The sequence below is a fragment of the Mytilus californianus genome, unplaced genomic scaffold (assembly GCF_021869535.1).
Source record: "Mytilus californianus isolate M0D057914Y unplaced genomic scaffold, xbMytCali1.0.p SCAF_2, whole genome shotgun sequence".
Taxonomy (NCBI): domain Eukaryota; kingdom Metazoa; phylum Mollusca; class Bivalvia; order Mytilida; family Mytilidae; genus Mytilus; species Mytilus californianus.
The window spans coordinates 115935634-115946335 of record NW_026262668.1 but is presented as its reverse complement, the minus strand read 5'-3'; the positions used below and the strand labels follow the sequence as shown (position 1 = coordinate 115946335).

General features: G+C 32.3%; 1 long non-coding RNA gene across 1 annotated transcript; it reads right to left on the bottom strand.

The window, feature by feature from the left end:
* Positions 1–342: 342 nt before the first annotated feature.
* On the bottom strand, positions 343–9183 carry LOC127730840 (uncharacterized). The gene is made up of 3 exons (XR_007995320.1): positions 9122–9183; positions 4747–4821; positions 343–474 (listed from the first exon to the last, which is right to left on the bottom strand). It is a non-coding gene; the product is annotated as an uncharacterized LOC127730840 (long non-coding RNA).
* Positions 9184–10702: the final 1519 nt, after the last annotated feature.

Here is a 10702-nt window from a genome sequence, read left to right as displayed (position 1 = left end):
GGTTAAAATCAAAATGACATTTTATTGGGTTTTTTTTTTTATATCAAAACCTAGTATCATTGCTTCATTTTCGTTATACTGTAATCAAAGTCTTTACATGTTGACCGATTAATGTTTTTGAGAGCATTACATATGTATAAAATAAAGAATAGTTTTATAAGTCTTCGCGGTCGTCCATTTAAAAGAAGATCTTTTTTAAGGCTTGTCTGATTTCCCTTTCTATTTCTCAGCTCCATGTATATCATAAATAATCAAACAAAAATTATTTCCATTGGTATTAAAAATGAAAATTCTCCTCCGTTCGAATGAACTTAATAAAGATCTACGATATTTTACCATGAAACTTCACTGCTTACAGTTGCATAGTTTTCCATTACAATACGACGACGAACAACACTCTGAGCAGTGTACAAGTTTTGTGTGCTCTTCTCTCCTACTGTATTGATCTTTTAGGCAAGTCTGCAGATGACAGGTCTGGAAGAACAAATATCAAAAGAGACAGGACTATCATGAAATTATTAATATAACAATAAACTATTCCTTTGATTGTGTGTTTTATCTACCTAGATATTTATTAAATATACTACTGGCACAACCTCATGACATGTTCTTCCATTTATAGTAAAGGATGGTTTTAAGTTTAATTCCCAATAGCATTCTGATCTTTCATCTAAAAGAATTTGAGTAGACGATTGTGATTTTTCTTGATAATACTCTGGTCTCTTCTCCATAGGCCAGTGTCAGATTTAGGGGATGGGAAGAGGGCGTACGCCCCCTTTTGATAGGAAAATTGTAATTGTTTGCTTAAAATCGTAAATAAAATTGAGGTATTTTTCCAGTTTTTTACAATAACGCCCCATTTCGACGGACCTTCGAGCTGTCCCTGTAATCTTATCTGCTATTTAAGATAGCATAAACTTTATCATCGGCAATTTGTACATTTTTCTTTTGATCTTACTGCCTAATATTTTTCTAAATCATGGACAGGACCTGATACTCGAAATTATCGGCAATTTGTACATTTTCCCTATGATCTTACTGCATATTTTTTTTTGTATATCATGGCCAGGACTTGATACATGTAGAAAAATGGCATTTTTTGATTTTGATACTGACTTTATCAGCAAGAATATGAAGCGAGCCCGAGTACGAAACTTTGTGATAATTTTTCGGTTGTACTATGAATGAAGTCGCGTGCATTTTATTTATGAATTATTGCGGATGGACATGAACGCGTGACATCGCTGCACTGAACATTACGTGACGTCATTGTCTAATTATTTTCTATTATCGGCAATGTGTACATTTCCCTTTGATCTTACTGCCTAATATTTTGAAGATCCAGTACAGGACTTGATACTCGAAAATATCCGGCAATGACGTCATGTAACAGTGCAGCAACGTGGCGTGTTCATGTCTGTCCGCTCAATTGAATTTATCAATGAAGTGCACGCGACTTCATTTATACAATCGAACAACTATCCCAATGTTTTGTACGCGTAAAAGTAGTTTTACTTATTATTTCATTTTACTTCATATTCTCAACCAAAAAAAACAAAAACGGTTCAGACAAATTGCCGATAAAAAGAATAATGGCATTTTATATTTTGATATTGACATCATCAGCTCGAATATCAGCTTGCTTGATATTCTTGCTGATAAAGTCCGTATAAAAAACAAAAAAGCCATTATTCTATATATTATATTAAGCAATGACGTTACGTTTCAGTGCAGCAACGTCACACATTCATGTTCACTCGCGTCGCCGGATTCATCAATGAAATGCACGCGACTCCATTCATACAACCGAACAACTTCAAAACCTTTTGTACGCGTAAAAATAGATTTACTAATTGTTTCATTTTATACATACTCCGAACAAAAACATATTGTTAATAAAAAAAAGAATAATGACATTTTATTTATTGATACTGACTTTATCTGCTCGTTTGATATTATTGATAATAAAGTCGGTATCAACAACAAAAATGCTATTATTCTACATGTATATATATATTCACTCGGGAAGTTGAATTCTACCATTAACATATATGTTTACAATGTAGCTATGTAAAAATGTTTACTTTGTTTTTTTTACTGTTGAAATTTAAAGAAACATTTATCTGACAATATATGAATTACAATAGAAAAAAACAATGAAAAAAAACTATTCATCAGACGATTAATGAAATGCTAGAAAAAAAGTGAGAAAAAAATAGGTGTTGCAAAAATAAAAATCTAAAACGACCATACACATGTAAAAGAGAGGCAACAGATACCAAAGGGACATTCAAACTCATAAGTCGAAAATAAAACTGACAACGCCATGGCTAAAAAAGTAAAAGACCAACAATCAAACAGACAAACAGCAGTGCATACAACACAACATAGAAAACTAAATCAAGGATCAAGTTTAACATAGTCATCATAAAATTCACACCGCCTTCAATTCGGGAAATCTTATATTTAAATGTATTACCCCTTGTTAACAGAAACATTGTTGTCCTCATCCAAAGTTTCTCAGACTAAATAACATGTAAATTCGACGGCGTTCTAATATTAAAAATGTCCAATACTCCAAAGAATTGTTAGGGGAAAGGTCCGATGCTCCAACTTTTGATGAAATTAATGTTTGAACCGCGTCAAAACAAAACTTTTGTTTGGTGCAGTAACTGGAATTGTTGACATTGACCGTTCTAGAGCTGTCGTAGAATGATACGGATACCGTTATTGCTAGATTCCCTCCTTCTGATTTACTTTGTAAATGTACTTTTTTTTTTACCGATACTCGATTAGGCACAATGCTTCTACTAACAGCATTATAAATAATTCAAAACAAAATACTAAAGTTGAGGAGATATTACGTTCCTTTAATGTGGTCTCCGTTGATTGTTAAACTTTCTGTACCTAGTTAACGACATTGACGTATCATCTTATCAAACAGAAATATTGTTTATTAAGTAAATGATCTTTCGGAAATAGTTAATATAAATATTCTACTGTCATATGTTTTTGAAATGCAAAAAAGAAAAACCAAACCAAGACAGTATCGGAATTTGGTTTGATATTTAAATTTGGTTTAAAAATAAGGAGATGTGGTATGATTGCCAATGAGACAACTATCATCCAACGTTCAAATGAAGTGGATGTGAGCAATTATAGGCAACCGGACGGCCTTCAACAATGAGAAAACCCCATACTGTATAGTCGGCTATAAAAGCCCGACATATGAATGTTTATTTGTTCATTTTCGTGTTGGGGATACAAAATACTAACAATTGATTGAAATTCTTATGACGATTTACTACGCTCCTTGTATCGCAGATTTGGTTATGCATCTCATTTTACGACTGAATGTAAAAAAATACCCTGCGAAACACATATGTTTAACAGTGCTTGCCACTGTTTAAACTACATTTGTTCTCTACATAATACAAATTTTCCTAAATACACCGATAAAATCATCCGCCCAGTCCAACTTAAAAGGTGATTGCTGACCTTTTTTTAGACTTTATTATTAAAATCATCATTAAAAAATTTATGACACATTTGACAACCTTTTTTCCCCTTTTTGATTTATGACAAAGCTGTTATAAGTTGTACTAGTGGTATTGCCAGACGTATTGTTAATTCTATATCCTTTAGCCGAAAATTAAAAAAAAAAAATGAAATGAAGACAATCTCATTTGATGCTTTATCAGCTAGAATAATAACCTTTTTTTAACATAAAAGGAGCTGAAAGCATCAACAACCACCTGATTACTAAATATAAATGAAACAAATCTTGCAACTTAATGATTTGTCTTTGAACTGTGATTAACCTATTCTCATTCTGACTAAGTGTCTTGTTTTTGCCTTATACTTTTCGCAAATTCTATCCTCCAGAACTAGAAATTAAAGAAACATCAGACACGGCTTCCTCTGCCTCATTTTCAGACTTATACCTCGAATTTGACATAAGCGGTCATCTCAGTACCAGAATCTGACAAATGAGACGATTTTAATTTTGAAATTATAAATTCCCCCCACCTTAGCAGCAATATACCAACTTCACCTGCATGTACTTTGTTTATAGAGTGTCTATATGCCATTTTGTTTTTCTTTGTTGGAATAGTTATTTGTTTTTGTCAGTATAATGGAACTCTATGCGACTGTCATACAAGTGAGAGTCAAGAATATGACAGTTGTTTTCCATTCGTTTGACGTGTTTGAGCTTTTGATTTTGCAATTTTATTAAGGACTTTCCGTTTTGAATTTCCCTTGGAGTTCGGTATTTTTGTTATTTTACTTTTTTTATGACATATCAATCAACAACCTGTACATCCCTTTTCAGATGATGGGGCTGCGGTATGCCATATTGTAGCCTTTTAGCATATTCATGGGTTGTTTGTTGTTGCTTATCACAGGCAACTGTTCATTGAAAAAAAAATAAACCCATATACCTTCGATGTATATAGATAACTTTTTTTTTCAGAGACAAGTGCTTGTGTTGCTTATGTCATCAGTGATAATTTTCCTTGCCAGTTTGAAACGTGAACAACTGCATTCACGAGATCTCAAAAGACATTAAGATTGATTTTTTTAAAACATCCTTTAGTGATAAAAAAATATTTAATGCAATAGATTTATATTTATATCTATCTAAAAAAAACAACAACATTCTCTTAGTAGAACAATACGCATTGTATCAATTGTATCAATACAGTATGTTACGCATTAAAGATTGCTTATTATGAAACGACTTACCTCGGAAGCACGACATCCTCCTATATAGTAATCTGTGTTCTTCCCGATATCATAAATATGTTCTAAATAGCAGAACTGAAAATGTACATTAATAATGTGTTACAAACTTTTTTTGTTTTGTTACAAACTTATATCTACGAAAGCCTATTAGGGTCACAAAAAAAAATATTTATCTCGTAATTACGAGATCATTATCGCGTAATTACGAGAAAACTATCGCGTAATTACGAGAAAACTATCGCGTAATTACGAGATAATCATTTTTTATCTCGTAATTACGAGATAATTATCGCGTAATTACGAGATAAAAATATTTTTTTTGTGACCCTAATAGGCTTTCGTATATATCTATACCCTTGCTTAAAATGACAAAAATGTCTAAGTAATGAAAATATTACGTCAATTGAATTTTTTACGTCACTGCAATCAAGCGCATATGAAACCAGCAGATAAGAAAGAGTGAGTTGAGGATGATAATTTTCATTTGTATATTAGAAAAATCTGTAGAAAATATATCGTCTACATATACTTGCTTTCTGTAACTGCGAGAATTCTTTGACAAGGAACAGATAATTGTTGATTTTGTTAACATTTTTACCGGTTGTTTTTCCTTAATTCATTTTAATTGTATGTCCCAATATATATAGACTATATAAAAATAAGAAGATGTGGTATGATTGCCAATGACACAACTCTCCACCAGAGACCAAATGACATAGAAGTTAACAACTATAGGTCACCGTACGGCCTTCAACAATGAGCAAAACCCATACCGCATATATAATCAGCTATAATATGCCCCGAAATGACAAATGTAAAACAATTCAAACGAGAAAACTAAAGGCCTGATTTATGTACAAAACAATGAACGAAAAAAAATATGATACTGTTAACAGGGAAATTTTCGCGGCAGTTTTATTTTCGCTATTTTCGCGGTAAGAATTGAAACGCGAAAATAAAACGACCGCGAAAATTTCAAGAAAACTCTATTCATAAGATGAAAACCATGCATAGGATATGTAGAGGACAACCGTATGACACGGATTTTACAGACGACAGATCGATAACTCAAATCATGAGTGTATTTCTAAATGAAAAGCAATGCTAGAAATCATGACTAAAACTCAGGTTTATTTTATTAACATGGACGACATCTCAAGCAAGCGGACATTACGGATATTGTTATGTAAACAACACTCGTTACAAATAGGTAAATGAAACCTGTCAATCATTTTTAAAAGTATTACCTCGTTGAATCTGCTACACAGATTAATCAGATCAAAAGATCGATTCATTAGCATTAATCCCGACAGCATTTTATTTTAATTCACTCTTAATTAGGTCTTCTTTTCTGTTATAATTGTGTATGTCTAGGTTAGTCTATGGAAAGGTATATACTATGAAATTTAGAGCGAGGGGCTTGCCCCGAGCTCTTAATTTCATAGTATATACCTTTCCATAGACTATCCAATTTAGCACATATTTACAACTCGAGTAATCTTTTAATTGGTCTATTGATAGTTTATTTTGGCTGACTACTTGTTTGTAAAACGGAGCTCATTAACGAATTTTGTAAATCTACTCACTAGTATCATTGTAAAATATGTGATTTCAAAAGGCCCTTCACTCCAGAATGAAAAGATAGTAGCAGCTGGTGTAAGTATGTATACTGATATAAAGCAGTGTTTTACTATACATGTTCTTCTTACAAGGTAAGATGACAAAATAAATTGACCAAAAGCAGGCAATAATTAAATTGCAGTGGAAACTTTACATGTTTTGAAAACATTTTTTAATTTCACAGTAAAACTAAAGCTATAATAAATTTGAAACATATAGATAGTTTGTCCCCAAAGATATAGTCTAGCAGATAGGCATTAAAAAGCAACTACAAATAGATCAGAGATTATAGGTTTTGTGTTTTTTTTTTATTAGTTCAAAGTAAAAACTAAAAGATTTATCAGAATATGTTTATATATATATATATATAGGTGGCACATTATCTTCAGACATAATCAAAGTTTTTCAATTCATGACATCGTCCTGAACATGCGTGAAATATTTGCCACTGGACACTAAGCAACCAATAATCAACAAATCAATCAATTCATGACGAAATAGATTACTTTCCTTAAGAAAGTTTAAAAATTTACCACCAAGTTGCTTAAATTTTCCTTCACAAGGTTTCATAGTACACACTTTTATGTGTACAAAGTAATTGCATGGATGATACATTATCATAATTTTAAGATATCGTTGTACTCTAATCAAGGTATAAAGAACCATATGTATTACCCTTTATTTAAATGATAAAATTTGCAATTGTCAAAAACATTTTTTAGATCCAAAGATTTTAATAGCAGGATATTTAAAAATCAATGTGAAAACTAATTACAAACTATTTAATTTAATTTGGAACACAGCATTTTATTTCAAAATAGCCAGTGGCAATTTTTGTTTTAAATATCTTGATTACGATACAATGAAATCTTACCCTTGTGGTCCTTCATGCGTAGTTACTTAGTACACAGGAAAAGTATGTACTATGAAAATTAGAAGGCAAATATAAGCAATTTGATTGGACGAGAAGTTGTAAGTATGTGCTAAGTGTTTTTACAAGCAAACATGACACAACTTTTAATCTCCTTTAACATTAATGAACCGAAAACACATGATTTTTGATTGATTTATCACTTGATTTACAAAACATGTAAAGCTGTTCACTTTCTAAATCATTTATGAAAATATGTATATAGGCCACAGGGAAATTGCGAATTCAAAACGGCGCGAATTTAGATTGTGTTCATAAATCGCGAAATAAAGACGGCGCGAAAATTTCCCGGTTTACAGTAAACAGCAACAAACGAAAACTACTGAATTACGGTCTCCTGACTTGGGACAGGCACATACAGAATATGGCGGGGTTAAACTAGTTTTGCTGGCGCCAAACCCTTCCCCTAACTTGGGACAGTGGTGTCACAGTACAACATAAGAACAAACTATAAGAATCAGTTGAAAAGGGCCTAACTTATCAGATCGACACAAAGCAGAAAACATCTAACAAAAACACAGACCGGACGTATCACTGATATAACTCTGAACATGGTTTAAAGGGGAACGGTTGAGATCTGTATACTTGTAAAATAATTCAATCCGGCCACACGTATCATCATGACTCAAGCCAGGATATCATTATTGGTTGACTTTTGTTGTATCTTAGTGTTTTGTCGTTAAGGGAATTTGGTATTAATGTCAAATATTCAGTCAGTCAGTAGTAGTCTTTGTTTAACTTATACATATATCTGTATTTTTATAAACTTGCTTTAAAAGTTGTCATATTGTGCTAACATTAGTATATATATAGACCTGTACCTTTTGGATTTATACAATTGCCTAGACCTTTCTATGACACAAATGAAGTTTCATTTCATATTTATGATATGCTGAGGTAACAAGTGCCATCGTTATCCGAAATTTTTATACACACCTGCATTTGTGCGTAATTTGCGATCAACAAGGTAATTTCTATACCCCAAAATATTGAAAAAGAAGTGAAAAAAGAGTGAAACGATACCGAGGGGTGGTCAAATAGTGCATACCGAAATAAAAAGACAAACGGAGAAACAACAGTCCAGAAAAAACTACGCAAAAGACTAAAGATTAAGCAACACAAACCAAACCAAAAATCGGGGGTTCATTTGAAAAAAAAAAGATTTGCATTTGTAACATATAATAGAACACTCTTTTCGATAGCGATTTACATGTTGAAGAATTTTGTAGTGCACGATTTAAATGATACATTTTGTCTGTCAGCTTTCAAGAATAAAGTTGATTCATAAGATTTATGCAGTTGGTATGTAGCGTACCTGATGGAGGTTACAGTAACACGTGCGCATTGAAATTGGTCGCATCCAATGACACTGTACAAGCAGAACGATTACACGCAAATACACGGTCTTTATTTGTGTGTGTTCATGTAGCAAGTCAATAATTTGAAAGATGTTGATCTCGGGAAGTTTCCGGACACCACCATCGTGATTCTATGTTATCATGCATTAAACCCTGCTTTTCTGTGAACTTATTTTTAGGGTTTTAACGAACAAACCAGGGATATGGTTTCTGGCTGATAAAATACAGATATAAGAATCCTTCATTTTCATAAAAAATTTATTTGCCACGCCTATTATAGTCCATATCTATTTGAATTTGTTGTTTTATATGTTCAGATCCAGAATATGTGTATTCTTTCACATAAATCAGTCTTTCCGATGTACCATTCAAATACTACTAGTATGCAAAAAGTGAAAAATTTCAAACTTTAAACAGTTAAAACACACGCAAAATCTAAGTATTAGAGTAATATATAAAACCTTACTTCACCAGGCTGGCATTTTTGTATATCAGTGCAATCTGATAACTGTTTAGCTGGACTGCCGTCATCTAATCCACAAACAAAACAGGTTATACCGTCAACCACTGAGCTGTTTGTCTCATTTGAATCTAAAAAAAATAGTAAAATAACAAAAATACCGAACTCCAATGAAAATTCGAAACGGAAAGTCCTTTATCTAATGGCAAAATCAAAAGCTCAAAATATATCAATTATCAAATCAGGGACGAACAACCGTACTACAAATAAGATCCATCACAACATTTTTCAGAATGATTTCGTTTCAAAAGAGATTATGAACAAATATGGTTTTATTACATTATTACATCAAAATAGTTTTGGTCTTGGCTTTGGTATCTTAAATGTCGAGCACCAACGATGACAACTGAATACACATTTTCGATATCCGTATATCATGCATCAAATTAATTTCAATATTTAGTATTTTTGTATTAATTTGTTTTAAACTAGATAATAATTCTGAATAATCATATGAATAATAATCGAAAAAAACACAAAAATGCATGTTTCAGCCTGCCCTGGTTGTCAACATACCTCTCCTAATTATGTTTTTTCCAAACACACTATCCAATGTAAAACATATCAAACCTGAAAAAAAAATAATGAAGTTTTTTCATGTTTAATTTAATTGTAGTTTTAAACATATACGGTAGATACTAGTAATAGTGTAAGCCCTGTATAACTATCATAGGTTACCCAATGGAGCACTCTGTCTTGTAGTTATAATATACTTCAATATATATATATATATATATATATAAGTACGTTTGAACCAGTGATGGTGATACAAGGCTGAAAACACATTCTGTATACATAATTCGTCTAAATAACAGCCCAACAATGTTTTGTTTTTCCCTGGCCTATGCTACTGAGATATCGTGGCACCAAATCGCCTTGCACTATGCCCGACGCGCTAGACCACACGACCACCTAGGCTCGACAAAAATCAAGCTTTTGGTGGCTGAGTGTTACCTTTCCTCGTCAGTTTTTATCTAGCGTCGTAACACAGTACATGATATATAAGGCATGAAGATGGAATATTACAGGTCAGCTGCATTATCTATCGTAGAGGATCTTACAAATTAATGTAGGATGCAGTCACAGAAATAATTATATTATAAGTACGTCTGAACCAGTGACAACTCTACGACAGATTATTGTTTTGCAAAGTTTGGAGTGATCAGAACTGGACTATTAATTAAAAGTGATTTGCTATTTTATCACTCCAGATGAATTTAGAATCATTCCGTAAAAGATGAGTCAATGGTTGAACAACAGTAGCAAAATTTGAACAAAATTTTCTGTAAAATCCAATCATGCCTAAATATCTCATAAGTTGTTTTTTATTTGTAGGAGGAGGAAATTTGGCAATTGCATCCACTTTAGCCATAATAGGTTTCACTTGACCTTGGCCAACTGTATGTCAACTAAATAATCAACAGTGGCCTGACAAAATTCACTTTTACCAAGATTTACAGTCCAAATTTGATTGTGAAAATCTTTCAAAAAAAATCATATAAATGTGTTAAATGCTCTTCCCAGCTA